The sequence below is a fragment of the Arachis hypogaea genome, chromosome 6, assembly GCF_003086295.3.
Source record: "Arachis hypogaea cultivar Tifrunner chromosome 6, arahy.Tifrunner.gnm2.J5K5, whole genome shotgun sequence".
Taxonomy (NCBI): domain Eukaryota; kingdom Viridiplantae; phylum Streptophyta; class Magnoliopsida; order Fabales; family Fabaceae; genus Arachis; species Arachis hypogaea.
The window spans coordinates 99622400-99642096 of NC_092041.1; the positions used below are offsets into that span (position 1 = coordinate 99622400).

Sequence of the window (19697 nt, forward strand, 5' to 3'; positions counted from 1 at the left end):
ATTTGATTGAATTCTATGTATAACTCTTGTAATGACACCAATGCTTCTATTTCAAGAGGGATTTAATTTTGTTAATGATATCCACTCTCTTGCTCCAACCTAATTCATTAGCTTCTTCATCATCCATGTTCAAGGTATAAAATAAGCTTCCTCTTTTCATGTATTCGTATACCAAAAATATGCACCAATGGTGGAGACAAAATTCTGTAAATCATGTTGCTTGTATGTGAAGTTTGTATTCGTAGGTTTTGATGAATGACAAACAAACAAACGACATGAAAGACAAACCAACAAACAACTTGAATGAACAAGCATGTTGAAAGATCAACCAACATTCAACGTTGAGGAATGAAGAGTTGAAAGTAACACAACAACAACAAGAAACTCAAGTCCACAACATTTGAAGACAAGTATAGTGTCTTAGGACCTAGGTAACTTCTTGTTAAGAACCAATTGCTAAATCTCTCAACACACACTCACAAAATGTTTTGATGCACATCTTGCAATTCGATGCTAGCCAAATGGTTTAAAACTTGTTTTCAAAGGTACAAAAGCATAGGAATTGACTCCAACAAGTTTGAGATCAATCCTAAGTATTTTAAAGTGATTTTAAGCCATTCTTTAAGGTTTGCATCGATGCACACTCATCTTGCATCGATGCAAAGCATGCGACGACTTGTTGAATCGATGCAAAGATGTTTGCATCGATGCAACCTAGCTGAAAATTCAAATTTCAGCTTCAAAGACACATTTGCATCGATGCAAAGTGTTATGCATCGATGCAAATAATTCAAAAACATAAAAAACGGCTAGTTTTGACAAAAAGGCTCCATCCCATTAACTCCCCAACATTTCTAAGGTTTGGGGAGTCTATAAATAGATGGATTGAAGCCTTATTTCATATACTTGATTTTTTGCAAACTATATTGTTCATATTCTTTCACTCTACACATTTTTTAAGGTGTTATAATACACAATTTGAGAGAGCAATATCAATTGGTTCAATAGTGCTAAACTTGTAATCATACACTCTTCTAGAGGGTACTCATTTCATCTCAACAATTCTTTGAGAATTGTTTTCTTGTACACTTTGCAAATTGGAGTGTGATCTCCAAGGTTGAGTCAAGAGTTGTAAACACTATAGTCGGTGAGGATACCAAAGAGGTATACTAAGTACTCAAGGCAAATCTTAGAGAAGGTATCTCTAAGTGGAGTGGGTTAGTATACGAGTGGTGATCATATACCGTGAGGTGTTAGAAACTAAGGACTCGGATTGTAAAAGGTTTTGCGCGAGCACCTTGAAGCTTGGCAATAGTGGAACTTCTCAATTGCGATTGAGAAAGAAAGTGGACGTAGGACAAGGATTGTGCCGAACCACTCTAAATAGCATTTGCATCTCTCCAAACTCATCTCTTCAATATTATTGTCTTTTACCTTTGAGCAAATAAATTGTGATCGAAAAGTAGCTTCGTAAGTACTTAAGGAGTAGCTTAAGTCCGATTGGTGAAAAGCTTGATCAATTTATTTGAGTTGGTGTCTATTGGAAAGTAAAAGCTCCTTATAAATGCTTAGCAATTGAGTTAAGCTCTTGGAAAAATACTAGTACAATAACACTTTTGTATATTGTCTTTAACTTTCGCAAAAAGATTCATTGTTGTTGCAATACTCAATTCACCCCCCTCTTGAGTAATTGTGCATAGGTTCTACAAGTGGCATCAGAGCTTAACCCTTTGAAAGACTTAACCGTTTAAGGGAAAAGATCATGGCAAGCACAGGCTTTAACAACAACAACACTAGCGAAGGTAACTCAACCGCTAGACCTCCTCTTTTTAGCGGAACAAATTACTCTTATTGGAAAAATAAGATGAGAATTTGGATCCGTTCTCAAGATGTGAGAATTTGGAAAGTGATTGAGAATGGAAATCACATTCCAACAAAGACAATAAGCGCTAAAGAAGGAGAAGTCTCCGTCTCAAAGCAAGTACCGAAAGGAGAAGATGAATATAGTGATGATGATTGGAAGAAAGTGGCAATGAATGATAAAGCCATCAACTTCATTCATTGTGCACTTAACGAGCATGATTATATGAAGATCTCTACATGTGAAACCGCTAAAGAGATTTGGGATAAACTCCAAATCACTTACGAAGGAACCGACCACGTTAAAGAATCAAAGGTATTTATGTTGGTTCATGAATGGGAAAATTTTAAAATGAAAGATGAAGAGAGCATTGAAGAAGCTCTTGAAAGACTCTCCAAGATCTTCAACAATCTAAGCATGCTTGGCACAAAATACAATGATAAACAAATTGTGACCAAGGTGCTTACAAGCCTTACACCAAAATGGAACTCCAAAGTGAACGCCATTGTGGAAGGAAGGCTCTATGATCAACTTACATTTGATCAACTACGAGGTAATCTTCTCACCTATGAAATGACTATGCTAAATAGACAAAAAGGTGAAGAAAGCAAGAAGAAAAGTCTCGCCCTTAAAACAACATCACTGCAAGAAGAGAGTGATGATAATGAAGAAGAAGGAGATGAAGAATTTGCACTCTTATTAAAAAGATTCAATAAGTTTGCAATGAAGAAAAACTTCAAGAGCAAAACAAAGGTACCAAAATGCTATGAGTGTGGAGAAGTTGGACACATCAAACCCAATTGTCCAAAACTTCAAAAGGAGGACAAAAACAAGAAATTTAAGAAGAAGGAGAAAGCATACATATCATGGGAGAACGAGGATGAATCCGACTCCGATGACGACGAGGTTGCAAATCTTTGCTTAATGGCAAGCGAAGAAAAGGTTAGTGATGACAACTCCACTTCTTTTAATTTACAAGATGAATATGATGCCTTACTTGAGGTGTACACAAAACTTACCCAAGATTATTCTCTCCTAAAGAAAAAGAATATGGATCTTTTAAAACAAAATGAGATGTTGAAAAACGAGAATATCAATCTTGGAAAAGATAAGTGTAGCACAAGTAGTGATCCATACAAATCTTGTAAAATGCATGAAAATGAAATTACAAATCTTAAGAACACTTTAGCTAAGTTCAATGAATCTTCAAAGAACTTAGATAAAATGTTGAAAAACCAAAAGCATGTTCATAATAAGGAAGGTTTAGATTTTGAAAAAGGAAAAGTTAAAAATGCTAAAACTCCTATTAGACAACCGCAAGCCCAAGAGGCAAGCATGCCTAAAAGGAATGAAGCCTTTAAACATCCTCCTCAACATGCTTCATTTAGAAATTATAATCACAATGCATATAGATCAAAAGATGTTGCATTTAGGAAACAACCTAGGCAACCATTTAGAAACATGCATAGGATGCATAATCCAAATGTCATATGTCATTATTGTAATAAAGTAGGTCATATAGCACCCGTATGCTTTACTAGAATTAAACATATAAACTTTCGTAGTCAAGATACGAGATGGGCACCTTATGGGCATTATGCTCATACTAACCATCAAGGACCCAAATTCACTTGGGTACCTAAATCCCAATTTTAATTATTTTGTAGGAACGTGTTGGAGCTAAGGATACAAATTGGTATGTTGATAGTGGATGCTCCAAACACATGACCGGCGATGAATCAAAGTTCACCGCAATAGAGCCTACAAACGAAGGAAACGTGATCTATGGAGACAACAACACCGGCAAAGTAATCGGCGTTGGAAAAGTTGGTAAAAATCCTTCTACCTCCATAGATAATGTTATACTTGTCAAAGGTCTCAAACATAATCTCATTAGTGTTAGCCAACTTTGTGACAAAGGAAACTTAGTCACCTTTGATTCAAAATGTTGTTTGATAAAAAGGCAAGACACTAATGAAATTGTGCTAATTGGGCACCGTGTTGACAATGTATACATGATTAATCTAAATGAAGTTTCCTCAAATGATGTGAAATGCCTTGTTAGTAAAAATGATGAAACTTGGTTATGGCATCGTAGAGTAGCTCATGCTAACATGGACCATCTTAACAAGTTGGTCTCTAAAGAGTTAGTAATTGGCTTACCAAAGCTACGTTTTGAAAAAGACGTCCTTTGCGACGCATGTCAAAAGGGAAAACAAGTAAAGGCCTCTTTTAAATCCAAAAACATTGTTTCAACAACAAGGCCATTACAACTTTTGCACATGGATTTATTTGGTCCTTCTAGGACTATGAGCTTTGGTGGCAATTACTATGCTTTAGTTATTGTTGATGATTACTCTCGATTTACATGGACCTTGTTCCTAGCAAACAAGAGTGATGCATTTCGAGCATTCAAAAGATTAGCCAAAGTTATTCAAAATGAAAAGAATTTGCATATATCAACTATTAGAAGTGATCATGGTGGAGAATTTGAAAACAATCTTTTTGAAACTTTTTGTGAAGAAAATGGCATTGAGCATAATTTTTCCTCTCCTAGAACACCACAACAAAATGGTGTGGTTGAAAGGAAAAATCGTCATTTAGAAGAAATGGCGAGAACTATGCTCAATGAAGCTAATATTCCTAAGTACTTTTGGGCGGATGCGGTTAGTACCGCGTGTTATGTTATGAATAGGATTATCATTCGACCTATTCTTAAGAAAACACCGTACGAATTGTACAAAGGAAGAAAGCCAAATATTTCCCACCTTCACGTCTTTGGTTGTAAATGCTTTATTCTAAATAATGGAAAAGATAACTTAGGCAAATTTGATGCTAAGGCTGATGAAGGAATCTTCTTAGGCTACTCTTTAACTAGCAAAGCTTTTAGAGTATATAATAAACGCATCATGACTATGGAAGAAAGTATTCATGTCGCTTTTGATGAAACTAACCGTTGTTGTGCTAGAAAAGATTTTGATGAAAACGTAGAAAACATTGATTCACTAAATTTGAATGGTGAAGACAAAGAAAAAGATTTAAATGAAGCCTCTACAAACTCAACAAAGGATAGTGTTCAAGTTGAAGAAATTGAACCATCACAAGCACAAATAAATGCACTTCCAAAGGATTGGCGTACTTCAAAGGATCATCCTCTAGACAACGTCATTGGTGATGTTTCGAAAGGGGTAACAACTCGATCCACTTTTAGAAATTTATTTGCATATAGTGCTTTTGTTTCTCAAATTGAACCATCTACCATTGAGTCCGCAATTGATGATGAACATTGGGCTATGGCAATGCAAGAGGAGCTTAACCAATTCAAACGAAATGACGTTTGGAAATTGGTGCCTAAACCAAGTAATCAAACAATTGTAGGAACAAAATGGGTTTTTAGAAATAAACTCGATGAAAATGGTAAAATTGTTACAAACAAAGCTAGATTAGTAGCTAAAGGTTATAATCAAGAGGAAGGCATTGATTATGACGAAACTTATGCTCCCGTAGCTAGATTAGAAGCAATTAGGATGTTACTTGCTTTTGCATCCTCTTATAACTTCAAACTTTATCAAATGGATGTTAAGAGTGCCTTTCTTAATGGTTTCATTAAAGAAGAAGTATATGTTGAACAACCTCCCGGTTTTGAGGATTATGAAAATCCTAATCATGTTTTTAAACTCAAGAAAGCTCTTTATGGTCTTAAACAAGCTCCAAGAGCTTGGTATGAACGTTTGAGCAAGTTTTTAATAGAAAAGGGTTTTAGAAGAGGGAAGGTTGATACAACTTTATTTATCTTGATTGAAAACAAAAATATCCTTTTGGTACAGGTTTATGTCGATGACATAATATTTGGTTCAACTAACGAATCACTTTGCAAGTTTTTCTCAAACCTCATGCAAAGTGAATTTGAAATGTCCATGATGGGCGAACTCAACTTCTTCCTTGGTCTGCAAATCAAACAAGGAAAAGAAGGAACTTTCGTTAGCCAAACCAAATATTGCAAGGAACTGCTCAAAAGATTTGGAATGGACAATGCTAAGGCAATGGACACACCAATGAGCATTACTTGCTACCTTGACAAAGATGAACAAGGTAAAAGCATAGATGTAAAGAAGTATAGAGGCATGATAAGATCATTACTTTATCTAACGGCAAGTAGGTCAGATATCATGTTTAGTGTATGCATGTGTGCGAGATACCAAGATAATCCTAAGGAATCTCACTTAAGTGCGGTGAAAAGGATTATGAAGTATCTCATAGGAACATTAAATGTTGGATTGTGGTATCCGAAAGGATCCACTTGTGATTTGATTGGTTATTCCGATTCCGATTTTGCCGGTTGCAAATTGGATAGGAAAAGCACTAGCGACACTTGTCACTTGCTAGGAAACTCTCTTGTTTCATGGCATAGTAAGAAACAAGTAAGTGTAGCCTTGTCTACCGCCGAAGCCGAGTATGTAGCCGCCGGTAGTTGTTGCGCCCAAATTTTATGGATGAAACAACAACTTATGGACTATGGACTCATGCTTGATCACATTCCTATCAAATGTGATAATACAAGTGCAATAAATTTAACCAAGAATCCGGTTCAACATTCAAGAACCAAGCATATTGAGATTAGACATCACTTCATAAGAGACCATGTTCAAAAGGGTGATGTGGTTATTGAATTTGTCGAAACTAGTAAACAACTAGCGGACATCTTCACTAAACCTTTATGTAAAGAAAGTTTTTTTAACATCTGAAATGAACTTGGTATCTTGGATTCTAATCTAATATGATTTGTTTGAATTCATTGTATTTATATTGCTATTTTTGTATCTCTTACTAACTTAAGCATTGGAGATATCCAATTAGCCATTGTTTTGTAGGTTTATGAGTTGATGAATGAGTGATTAATCTTGAGGTAGATTGAAGAATTTGAAGATTATAAACAATGGAGGATCAACAAATTGAAGTTTATAATGATTTAAATCATCGCACGAGTCGCTTGGATCGTCGTATTGATGACTTATATGAGCATTTCGGCATCCACCTACCATATGAAGAGGATACTGATGATGATGAAGACCAAGATTGATTGTCTCCTCTTCATCAAGTCACTTTTTATTGCTTTATGCTTATTTGATTATATGAATTGTTAAACTAACTCCTAGTAAGCTAAGGATTTCTATTATGGTTTAAATACTTTGATATTTCCTTCATATTTTTGTTTAATGATTAATGCTTGTATGCTTATTTGGTGAATAACTCAAAATAGGCTTGGTACCCCTATTTTAAGTTAATGTGCATGCCTTGATATATTTCACTTCTTTAGGGGAAATTATGCATGCTTATTATATATAAAAAGAGGAAATCAAATTCTTTTTGAAAGGGGGAATATCTCATCCTTGAGATTAACAGAGAAATTGAACTTAAAAAAAATTCATTGTTTTATGCATGCTTCTATGACACATTTCAAACTCCCTTCTTTTTGATAATGTCAAAAGGGGGAAGAAAAGTTTGAGGATATTTGAAGTTTTGAACTTTTGAAAAAGAAGAAGTTTGAGGATTTGAAAAGAAGAAATAAGTTTGCGAAACAATGATTTCAAAAAGACTTCCGCTAAGCAAAAACTTTGATATCTAAATCGTTTTCTTTGATAAACGCCCTTTAAAGGAACAAATGCACATATTTAGGGGGAACTCCTGCAAAAAATTTTTGTGAAGTCTTCTCCAAAGCTTTCTATAAAACAAAGTGCATTATTGTTGCTTTCAAAATCATTTATAAATGCATATCCTCAAAATTGGTTTGTCATTATCAAAAAGGGGGAAATTGTAAATCATGTTGCTTGTATGTGAAGTTTGTATTCGTAGGTTTTGATGAATGACAAACAAACAAACGACATGAAAGACAAACCAACAAACAACTTGAATGAACAAGCATGTTGAAAGATCAACCAACATTCAACGTTGAGGAATGAAGAGTTGAAAGCAACACAACAACAACAAGAAACTCAAGTCCACAACATTTGAAGACAAGTATAGTGTCTTAGGACCTAGGTAACTTCTTGTTAAGAACCAATTGCTAAATCTCTCAACACACACTCACAAAATGTTTTGATGCACATCTTGCAATTCGATGCTAGCCAAATGGTTTAAAACTTGTTTTCAAAGGTACAAAAGCATAGGAATTGACTCCAACAAGTTTGAGATCAATCCTAAGTATTTTAAAGTGATTTTAAGCCATTCTTTAAGGTTTGCATCGATGCACACTCATCTTGCATCGATGCAAAGCATGTGACGACTTGTTGAATCGATGCAAAGATGTTTGCATCGATGCAACCTAGCTGAAAATTCAAATTTCAGCTTCAAAGACACATTTGCATCGATGCAAAGTGTTATGCATCGATGCAAATAATTCAAAAACATAAAAAACGGCTAGTTTTGACAAAAAGGCTCCATCCCATTAACTCCCCAACATTTCTAAGGTTTGGGGAGTCTATAAATAGATGGATTGAAGCCTTATTTCATATACTTGATTTTTTGCAAACTATATTGTTCATATTCTTTCACTCTACACATTTTTTAAGGTGTTATAATACACAATTTGAGAGAGCAATATCAATTGGTTCAATAGTGCTAAACTTGTAATCATACACTCTTCTAGAGAGTACTCATTTCATCTCAACAATTCTTTGAGAATTGTTTTCTTGTACACTTTGCAAATTGGAGTGTGATCTCCAAGGTTGAGTCAAGAGTTATAAACACTATAGTCGGTGAGGATACCAAAGAGGTATACTAAGTACTCAAGGCAAATCTTAGAGAAGGTATCTCTAAGTGGAGTGGGTTAGTATACGAGTGGTGATCATATACCGTGAGGTGTTAGAAACTAAGGACTCGGATTGTAAAAGGTTTTGCGCGAGCACCTTGAAGCTTGGCAATAGTGGAACTTCTCAATTGCGATTGAGAAAGAAAGTGGACGTAGGACAAGGATTGTGCTGAACCACTCTAAATAGCGTTTGCATCTCTCCAAACTCATCTCTTCAATATTATTGTCTTTTACCTTTGAGCAAATAAATTGTGATCGAAAAGTAGCTTCGTAAGTACTTAAGGAGTAGCTTAAGTCCGATTGGTGAAAAGCTTGATCAATTTATTTGAGTTGGTGTCTATTGGAAAGTAAAAGCTCCTTATAAATGCTTAGCAATTGAGTTAAGCTCTTGGAAAAATACTAGTACAATAACACTTTTGTATATTGTCTTTAACTTTCGCAAAAAGATTCATTGTTGTTGCAATACTCAATTCACCCCCCCTCTTGAGTAATTGTGCATAGGTTCTACAAATTCATGGAGCTTGACAATATTTCTGGGATGGCTTTGTGACAACACCTTTACCTCGTTTCGGAAGCTCTTGTCAAATGATGGATTTTGTGACTCCTTTTAATGAAGTTTCTTCAATGCAAAATTTTTCCATTTGAAAGTTGTGCCCTGTACACATAGTCATAAGTACCAGTTTCTATGCAGTATCTAATGTCAAAGTCCTGTATTGCTTCAATGATATATTCAAATGCAAATTTACCATCATAGTTCCATATAGAAAACAAGTCCCTATTCATTTCTGAACTTGGTTAAACTTTAACATTCTTGGTACGTGAAATAAAATAAAATATACCCACAAAAATGACAAAAAAAGAAACAACTATAAGGAAGAGCAATTATACATAGGTGCCTTATTTTTTGATAATTTGATCTTGAACGGAAGAGTTGATAGACATTGGAGTATTAGCAATGATTATTTTGCATAAAAATCTTTGCAGCCTTGTGGACACTCAAAAAAGTTAAATTACAAATTTATGAGGTAGGCTTGCAAGTTCTATAGGTAAATTCCCTGTGAGATTATTATAGCAAAGATCCAAACTTGATAAAGAAAGATTTTGTCCCAAGAATATAAGGACCATCCTTAATGGACAAAAAGGATTCACTACCACTAAGAAGATTGTGGCTCCTATCTAGTTTCTTAACAAAACCAATTTTTGAGGGAATGTTTCCATTTAACAGATTATTACTCAAGTCAACTTCTTCAAAACTAATACAATTTAGCATGGGAGATGGGATCAATTCTTCGAACTTGTTGTTGGATAGGTTTACATCACAAAGAGAATCAAGAATTTCTATCTCTAACGGTATGTTTCCGTCGAATTGATTGTTAGAAAGATGGAATGAGGTCAAACTCGTGAACTAAAATAGTTTTTGTGGTATAACACCAGATATCACATTATGAGAAAGATGTAAAATGTGCAGGTTGATCAAATTATGAAATTCTGAAGGAATGGAGCCATTTATTTGATTGAATTCTATGTATAACTCTTCTAAGGACACCAATGCTCCTATTTCAAGAGGGATTGAATTCTGTTAATGATATCCACCTCTTGCTCCAACTTAACTCCTTAGTTTCATCATCATCCATATTCAAGGCATAAATCAAGCTTCCTCTTTCCATATATTCGTATACCAAAAACATGCACCGATTGTGGAGACAAAATCCATGGAGCTTGACAATGTTTCTGTGACAGATTTGTGACATCATCTTTACCTCATTTCAGAATCTCTTGTCAAAAGATGGATTTTGTGACTCTTTTTAGTGAAGTTTATTCAATGCAAAAATTTTGCCATTTGAAAGTTGTGCTCTGTACACATAGTCATAAGTACCAGTTTCTCTGCAGTATCTGATATCAAAGTCCTTTTTTGCTCCAATGATTTCTTCAAAGGCAATTTTACCATCATAGTTCAACATAGAAAATAAGTCTCTATTTTTTTCTGAACTTGGTTAAACTTTAACCTTCTTGGTGTGCCGAATAAAACAAAATATACCCAATAAAATGATAAGGAGGAAGAAGCAACTGATAGGAAGAGCAATTATACCTAGGTGCCTTGATTTTTTGGTGTTTTGATCTTCAACGGAAGAGTTGATAGACATTAGAGTATTACCAATCATTGATTTTGCATAAAAATTCTTGCAGCCTTGTAGACACTCAAAAAAGTTGAATGACAAATTTATACGAGGTATACTTGCAAGTTCTACAGGTAAATTTCTTGTGAAATTATTGTAGTTAAGATCTAAACTTGATAAAAAGAAAAAAAGGATTTTGTCTGAATAATATAAGAACCATCCTTAATGGACAAAAAGGGTACACTACCACTAAGAAAATTGTGGTTCATATAAAGTTTCTTAATATAACCGATTTTTGAGGAATGTTTCCACTTAACAGATTATTACTCAAGTCTACTTCACCAAAACTGATACAGTTTAGTATGGGAGATGGGATCAATCCCTCTAACTTGTTATTGGATATGTTTACATCATAAAGAGAATCAAGAATTCCTATCTTTAATGGTATGTTTCCACCGAATTGATTATTAGAAAGATGGAATGAGGTCAAACTCGTGAACTAAAATAGTTTAGGTGGCATAACACCAGATATCATATTATGAGAAAGATGTAAAATACGTAGGTTGATCAAATTCTAAAATTCTGAAGGAATGGAACCATTTATTTGATTGAATTCTATGTATAACTCTTGTAAAGACAACAATACTCCTATTTCAAGTGGGATTGAATTCCGTTAATGATATCCACCCTCTTGCTCCAACTTAACTCCTTAGCTTCTTCATCATCCATGTTCAAGGCATAAAATAAGCTTCCTCTTTCCATGTATTTGTATACCAAAAATATCCACCGATGGTGGAAACAAAAGTCATGGAGCTTGACAATGCTTCTGTAACAGATTTGTGACAACATCTTTACCTCATTTTGGAAGCTCTTGTCAAAATATGGATTTTGTGACTCCTTTTAGTGAAGTTTTTTCAATGCAAAAATTTTGTCATTTGAAAGTTGTGCTCTATACACATAGTCATAAATACTAGTTTCTATGCAGTATCTGATGTCAAAGTCTTGTGTTGCTTTAATGATGTCTTCAAATACAATTTTACCATCATAGTTCAAAATAGAAAATAAGTCTCTATTTTTTTTTCTGAACTTGGTTAAACTTTAACCTTCTTAGTGCGTCGAATAAAACAAAATATACCCACAAAATGACAATTAGGAAGAAGCAACTGATAGGAAGAGCAATTATAACTAGGTGATTTGATTTTTTGGTGTTTTGATCTTGAACGGAAGAGTTGACAGACATTAGATTATTACCAATCAAGGATTTTGCAAAAAAATCCTTGCAGCCTTGTAGACACTCAAAAAAGTTGAATGACAAATTTATACGAGGTATGCTTGCAAGTTCTACATGTAAATTTCTTGTGAGATTATTATAGCTAAGATCCAAACTTGATAAAAAAAAGATTTTGTCCCAAGAATGTAAGGACCATCCTTAATGGACAAAAAGGGTACACTACTACTAAGAAGATTGTGGCTCATATCAAGTTTCTTAACATAACCGATTTTTGAGGGAATATATCCACTTAACAGATTATTACTCAAGTCAACTTCACCAAAATTGATATAGTTTAGCATGGGAGATGGGATCAATCCCTCTAACTTGTTATTGGATAGGTTAACATTACAAAGAGAATCAAGAATTCCTATCTCTAATGGTATGTTTCCACCGAATTGATTGTTAGAAAGATGGAATGAGGTCAAACTTGTGAACTAAAACAGTTTAGGTGGTATAACACCAAGTATTATATTATGAGAAAGATGTAAAATCCGCAAGTTGAACAAAATTTGAAATTTTGAAGGAATGAAACCATTTATTTGATTGAATTCTATGTATAACTCTTGTAAAGTCACCAATGCTACTATTTCAAAAGGGATTGAATTCCGTTAATGATATCCACCTTCTTGCTCCAACAACACTCCTTAGCTTCTTTATCATCCATGTTCAAGGCATAAAATAAGCTTCCTCTTTCCATGTATTCATATACCAAAAACATGAACCGATGGTGAAGACAAAGTCCATAGTGCTTGAAAATGTTTTTGTGATGTATTTGTGACAACATCTTTACCTCGTTTTGGAAGCTCTTGTCAAAAAATGGATTTTGTGACTCGCTTTAGTGAAGTTTCTTCAATGCAAAAATTTTTCCATTCTAAAGTTGTGCACTGTACACATTGTCATAAGTACTAGTTTCTATGCAGTATCTGATGTCAAAGTCCTGTGTTGCTTCAATGATGTCTTCAAATGCAATTTTACCATCATAGTTCCATAGAGAAAACAAGTCTCTATTCGTTTCTGAACTTGGTTAAACTTTAACCTTATTAGTGCACCGAATAAAACAAAATATACCCACAAAAATGAAAAGGAGGAAGAAACAACTGATAAGAAGAGCAATTATACCCAGGTGCCTTATTTTTTAGGTATTTTGATCTTGAACGGAAGAGTTGACAGACATTGTAGTATTACCAAGCATTGATTTTGCATAAAAATCCTTGCAGCCTTGTGGTCACTCAAAAAAGTTGAATTACAGATTTATGAGGTATGCTTGCAAGTTCGATAGGTAAATTCCCTGTGGAATTATTGTAGTTAAGATCCAAATTTGATAAAAAAAAAAGATTTTGTCCCAAGAATATACAGATCATTTTTAATGGATAAAAAGAGTACACTACGATTAAGAAGATTGTGGCTCATATCATGTTTCTTAACATAACCAATTTTTTAGGGAATGTTTCCACTTAACAGATTATTACTCGAGTCAACTTCACCAAAACTAAGACGGTTTAGCATGGAAGATGGGATCAATCCCTCTAACTTATTATTGGATAGGTTTACATCACAAAGAGAATCAAGAATTCCTATCCCTAATGGTAGGTTTCCACCGAATTGATTGTTAGAAAGATGAAACGAGGTCAAACTCGTGAACTAAACTAGTTTAGGTGGTATAACACCAGATATCATATTATGAAAAAGATGTAAAATGCGCAGGTCGATAAAATTCTAAAATTCTAAAGGAATTGAACCATTTATTTGATTGAATTCTATGTATAACTCTTGTAAAGACACCAATGCTCATATTTCAAGAGGGATTGAATTCCGTTAATGATATCCACCCTCTTACTTCAACTTAGCTCCTTAGCTTCTTCATCATCCATGTTCGAGGCAGAAAATAAGCTTCCTCTTTCCATGTATTCGTATACCAAAAACATCCACCGATGGTGGAGACAAAATCCATGGCGATTGACAATGTTTCTATGACGTATTTGCGACAACATATTTATCTCGTTTCAGAAGTTCTTGTCAAAAGATGGATTTTGTGACTTCCTTTAGTAAAGTTTCTTCAATGCAAAAATTTTGCTATTTGAAAGTTGTGCTTTATACATATAGCCGTAAGTACTAGTTTCTATGCAGCATATGATGTCAAAGTCCTGTGTTGCTTCAATGATGTCGTCAAATGCAATTATACCATCATAGTTCCATATAGAAAACAAGTCTCTATTCTTTTCTAAACTTGGTTAAACCTTAACCTTCTTGGTGCGTCGAATAAAACAAAATATTCCCACAAAAATGACAAGGAGGAAGGAACAACTGATAGGAAAGCAATTATACCTAGGTGCCTTAATTTTTTTGGTGTTTTGATCTTGAACAAAAGAGTTGACAGACCTTGGAGTATTACCAATCATTGATTTTGCATAAAAATCCTTGCAGCCTTGTGGACACTCAAAAAAGTTGGATGACAAATTTATATGAGGTATGCTTACAAGTTCTATAGATAAATTCCATGTGAGATTATTGTAGCTAAGATCCAAATTTATATAAAAAAAGATTTTGTCCCAAGAATATAAGAACAATCCTTAATGGACAAAAAGGATACACTACCACTAAAAAGATTGTGGCTCATATCAAGTTTCTTAACATAACTGATTTTTGAGAAAATGTTTCCACTTAACAAATTATTACTCAAGTCAACTTCAGCAAAACTGATACAGTTTAGCATGGGAGATGGGATCAATCCCTCTAACTTGTTATTAGATAGGTTTACATCACAAAGAGAATCAATAATTCCTATCTCTAATGGTATATTTTCACCCAATTGATTGTTAGAAAGATAGAACGAGGTCAAACTCGTGAACTAAAATAGTTTAGGTGGTATAACACAAGATATCATATTATGAGAAAGATGTAAAATGTGCCTGTTGATCAAATTATGAAATTATGAAGGAATGAAACCATTTATTTGATTGAATTCTATGTATAACTCTTGTAAAGACACCAATGCTCCTATTTAAAAAGGGATTGAATTCCGTTAATGATATCCACCCCTTGCTCTAACTTAACTCCTTAGCTTCTTCATCATCCATGTTCAAGGCATAAAATAAGCTTCCTCTTTCCTTGTAGTCGAATACCAAAAACATGCACCGATAGTGAAGACAAAATCCATGGAGCTTGACAATGTTTCTGTGACAGATTTGTGGCAACATCTTTACCTTGTTTCCGAAGCTCTGGTCCAAAGATGAATTTTGTGACTCCCTTTAGTGAAGTTTCTGTACACATAGTCATAAGTACCAATTTCTATGCAGTATCTGATGTCAAAGTCCTATATTGCTTCAATGATGTCTTCAAATGCAATTTTACCATCATATTTTCATATAGAAAACAAGTCTCTATTTTTTTCTAAATTTGGTTAAACTTTAACCTTCTTGGTGCGCCGAATAAAACAAAATATACCCACAAAAATGACAAGGAGGAAGAAACAACTGATAGGAAAGCAATTATACCTAGGTGCCTTGATTTTTTTGGTGTTTTGATCTTGAACGGAAGAGTTGACAGACATTGGAGTATTACCAATCATTAATTTTGCATAAAAATCCTTGCAGCCTTGTAGACACTCGAAAAAGCTGAATGACAAATTTATACGAGGTATGCTTGCAAGTTATATAGGTAAATTTCCTGTGAGATTATTGTAGCTAAGATCCGAACTTGACAAAAAAAATTGTCTTCCTGGAATATAGGGACCATCCTTGATGAAAAAAAAGAGTACACTACCACTAAGAAGATTGTGGCTCATATCAAGTTTCTTAACATAACTGATTTTTGAGGGAATGTTTCTACTTAACAGATTATTACTCAAGTTAACTTCACCAAAACTGATACAGTTTAGCATGGGAGATGGGATCAATCCCTCTAACTTGTTATTGGATAGGTTTACATCACAAAGAGAATCAAGAATTTTTATCTCTAATGGTATGTTTAAAGATGGAACGAGGTCAAACTCGTGAACTAAACTAGGTTAGGTGTCATAACACCAGATATCATATTATGAGAAAGATGTAAAATGCACAGGTTGATCAAATTCTGAAATTCTGAACGAATGGAACCATTTATTTGATTGAATTCTATGTATAACTCTTGTAAAGACACCAATGCTCCTATTTCAAGAGGGATTGAATTTCGTTAATGATATCCACCCTCTTGCTCCAACTTAACTCCTTAGCTTCATCATCATCCATATTCAAGGCAGAAAATAAGCTTCCTCTTTCCATGTATTCGTATACCAAAAACTTGCACCGATGGTGGAGACAAAATCTATGGAGCTTGACAATGTTTCTGTGACGAATTTGTGACATTATCTTTACCTCGTTTCGGAAGCTCTTGTCAAAAGATGGATTTTGTGACTCCTTTTAGTGAAGTTTCTTCAATGCAAAAGTTTTGCCATTTGAAAGTTGTGCTCTGTAGACATAATCATAAATACCAGTTTCTATGCAGTATCTGATGTTAATGTCCTATGTTGCTTTAATGACGTCTTCAAATGAAATTTTACCATCATAGTTCCATATAGAAAATAAGTCTCTATTCGTTTCTGAACTTGGTTAAACTTTAACCTTCTTGGTGCGCCAAATAAAACAAAATATACCCAAAAAAATTTAACAGGAGGAAGAAACAACTGATAAGAAGAGCAATTATACCTAGGTGCCTTGATTTTTTTGGTGTTTTAGTCTTGAACGGAAGAGTTGACAGACATTCACTACAAAAAAAAAAGGCCCATGGTCACGGTATAGCTAGTAAAAAAGGTGACCATAGATCTATGGTCACGGTTTTGGACCTATGGTCACGATTTTTTACCGTGGCCTATTCTCTCGTGGCCATAGGTCTATGGTCACAGTTTTTTTATCTATGGTCACGGTTTCTATGGTCACTGTTGCAATTTTTAAATTGTGACACTTTAAGCAACCTTTTTTCACCGTGACCATAGGTTAATCTATGGTCACACATACCATAGCCCTATTTATGGTCACGGTTTTCACCGTGACCATAGACTCTATGGTCACCCCTCTTGAAAACTGTGACCATAGCCTTATCTATGGTCACAAAAACTGTGACCATAGCTTCTATGGTCACCCCTCTTTAAAATCGTGACCATAGCCTTATCTATGGTCACCCCTCCTTAAACCGTGACCATAGCCTTTATGGTCACCCCTCCTAACAACTGTGACCATAGCCTTATCTATGGTCACGGTTTTCACCGTGACTATAGCCTCTATGGTGACCCCTCTTTAAAATCGTGACCATAAGAATGTGGCATAAGAATGTGGTTGATAATGCGGTGAAATAGAGCTCTTACTGAACCAAGAGCCTTATGAGTCAGAACAGTTCTATCCAATGTAGAGAATTTTTTGCAAACCTGAGTTATGGCTATCTGATAAGAAATGTCAACTTGAGAGTCCCACTTTCCTGGCATATAAGCAAGGGCTCTTTCATCAGTGTACCCTAAGGCAGCGTTGATGGTCTCTCTGTTCAGAGTTAAATGAACCTTCTTGACATAAGAATGAATTGCTCCGTCATGGTACATCATGTTTGCGTAGAATTCGTGAACAAGATTTGAATAAATCGGAATTTTGAATCTTGAACAAAGGAGTCCATTTGAGATGATCAAACAAAGTAATGAAGTCAATTCCTTTTGCACTCAGGGTTTCCAGATTCACAATGCGAGAAGCACACAGATGTCGGTTAATCAAAACTTGACCATGGAACTCGTAGGCAGCGCATGAGTTGAATCGTGCTGGATCAAAGTGAGAGTGATTCTTGTTGAACTTATTTTTGAAGTCTAGAGAATCCAGGTTTGGTGGTTCTCTAGTGTTACGCAAAATATAACCTTTGGAGTGCTGAGAGCTTTGGCCAAATGGATGAGGAGTTGATCGCCTTGGGGTGACGGAGGTGGAGAGGATTGTGACTATACTTCTTCTTCGACCACAGGCTCTTTCTCTTTTCCAATCTTTTTGCGAGAAGAGGTTCTCTAAGCAATTACTTTCCTCCTCATGGCTTCGGTTGATTGAGAAGAAGAGGATGAGGGTGAAGTAGAGTGGATATGAATGTGAGTGTGAGTGGGTTTCGATTTTGGAAGGAGGGGTTCGATTGCTTCTCCTAGGCGCTACCTTCTTTTTCATAATGATAAGGGAAGAAGTAAAAGGTGAGAAGGTGAAGTGATGACCGAAGAAGTTGGGTAGTGGAGAGAGGTTACAACTACATTTAATGTTGAGTGGAGAGATGATTATTAGAATAATGGGTATTTAATGGAGCAGTTATCATCAAGGAAATTTTAAAATTAAAAAGTAACTGAAAGATCTTTTCCTTGAATCAAGGGAGAGAGTAAGGGAAAAGATTTGATTTGACATGAACTCCCCTATCAAGATATGATGTGATAACCTCCAAAAAATATTATTTATATTAAAATGTGATGAACAACTGAAAACGGGCCGGAGTCATGGAGTAGGTCCAAGAGATTTTGCTAGGCCTTATGTTCAGAAATGCCAGTGTTCAGTCTCCCCCTGCTTCATGGTCTGTTCATCACGTCCCCAAATTTGTCTCTTTCCTTCCTACGAGACAAAACCAAACAGAATCAGTGAAGATCACAATTTCTCAATAGAACTCAATTCTAACATTCCCAAACTATTCCTTAATGAACAAAACCCATTTTCACACAAAGGTTTAGTGAATATATCAACAAGTTGTTCTTTGGATTTCACAAATTGAATATCAATAGTACCCTTTTGCACATGTTCTCTAATAAAATGATATCTAACTTTAATGTGCTTAGTTCTAAAGTGTAGAACAGGATTTTTAGAGATGTTTATTGCACTCATATTATCACAAAATAAAGGTATGCTATTGATTTTCAATTTATAATCCTCTAACTGAATTTTTAACCAAATTAATTGAGAACAACAAGCAGAGGCAGATATATATTCAGCTTTGACTGTGGATAGTTGATGAGCGGATAATTTATACGCTTTTTGGCATTGTTTTTAGTATGTTTCTAGTATGATCTAGTTAGTTTTTAGTATGTTTTTATTAGTTTTTAGTTAAAATTCACTTTTCTGGACTTTACTATGAGTTTGTGTGTTTTTCTGTGATTTCAGGTATTTTCTGGCTGAAATTGAGGGTCCTGAGCAAAAATCTGATTCAGAGACTGAAAAGGACTGCAGATGCTGTTGGATTCTGACCTTCATGCACTCGAAGTGGATTTTCTGGAGCTACAGAAGCCCAATTGGCGCGCTCTCAACGGCGTTGGAAAGTAGACATCCTGGGCTTTCCAGCAATGTATAATAGTCCATACTTTGCCCGAGATTTGATGGCCCAAACCGGCGTTGCAAATCAGCCTCAGAATTCCCAGCGTTTAACGCTGGAACTGGCATAAAAATTGGAGTTAAACGCCCAAACTGGCATGAAAGCTGGCGTTTAACTCCAGAAAAAGTCTCTACACATGAAAGCTTCAATGCTAAGCCCAAGCACACACTAAGTGGACCCAGAAGTGGATTTTTACGTCATTTACTCATTTCTGTATACCCTAGGTTACTAGCTTACTATTAATAGGATCTTTTGACATGGTATCTGTACCTCATGACACTTTTACACGTCTCTTTG

At 35.0% G+C, this 19697-nt stretch overlaps 1 pseudogene; it reads right to left on the reverse strand.

The window, feature by feature from the left end:
• Positions 1 to 17628, reverse strand: part of LOC112805794 (MDIS1-interacting receptor like kinase 2-like) — a 40485-nt pseudogene extending 22857 nt beyond the window's left edge.
• Between the last annotated feature and the right edge of the window lie 2069 nt (positions 17629 to 19697).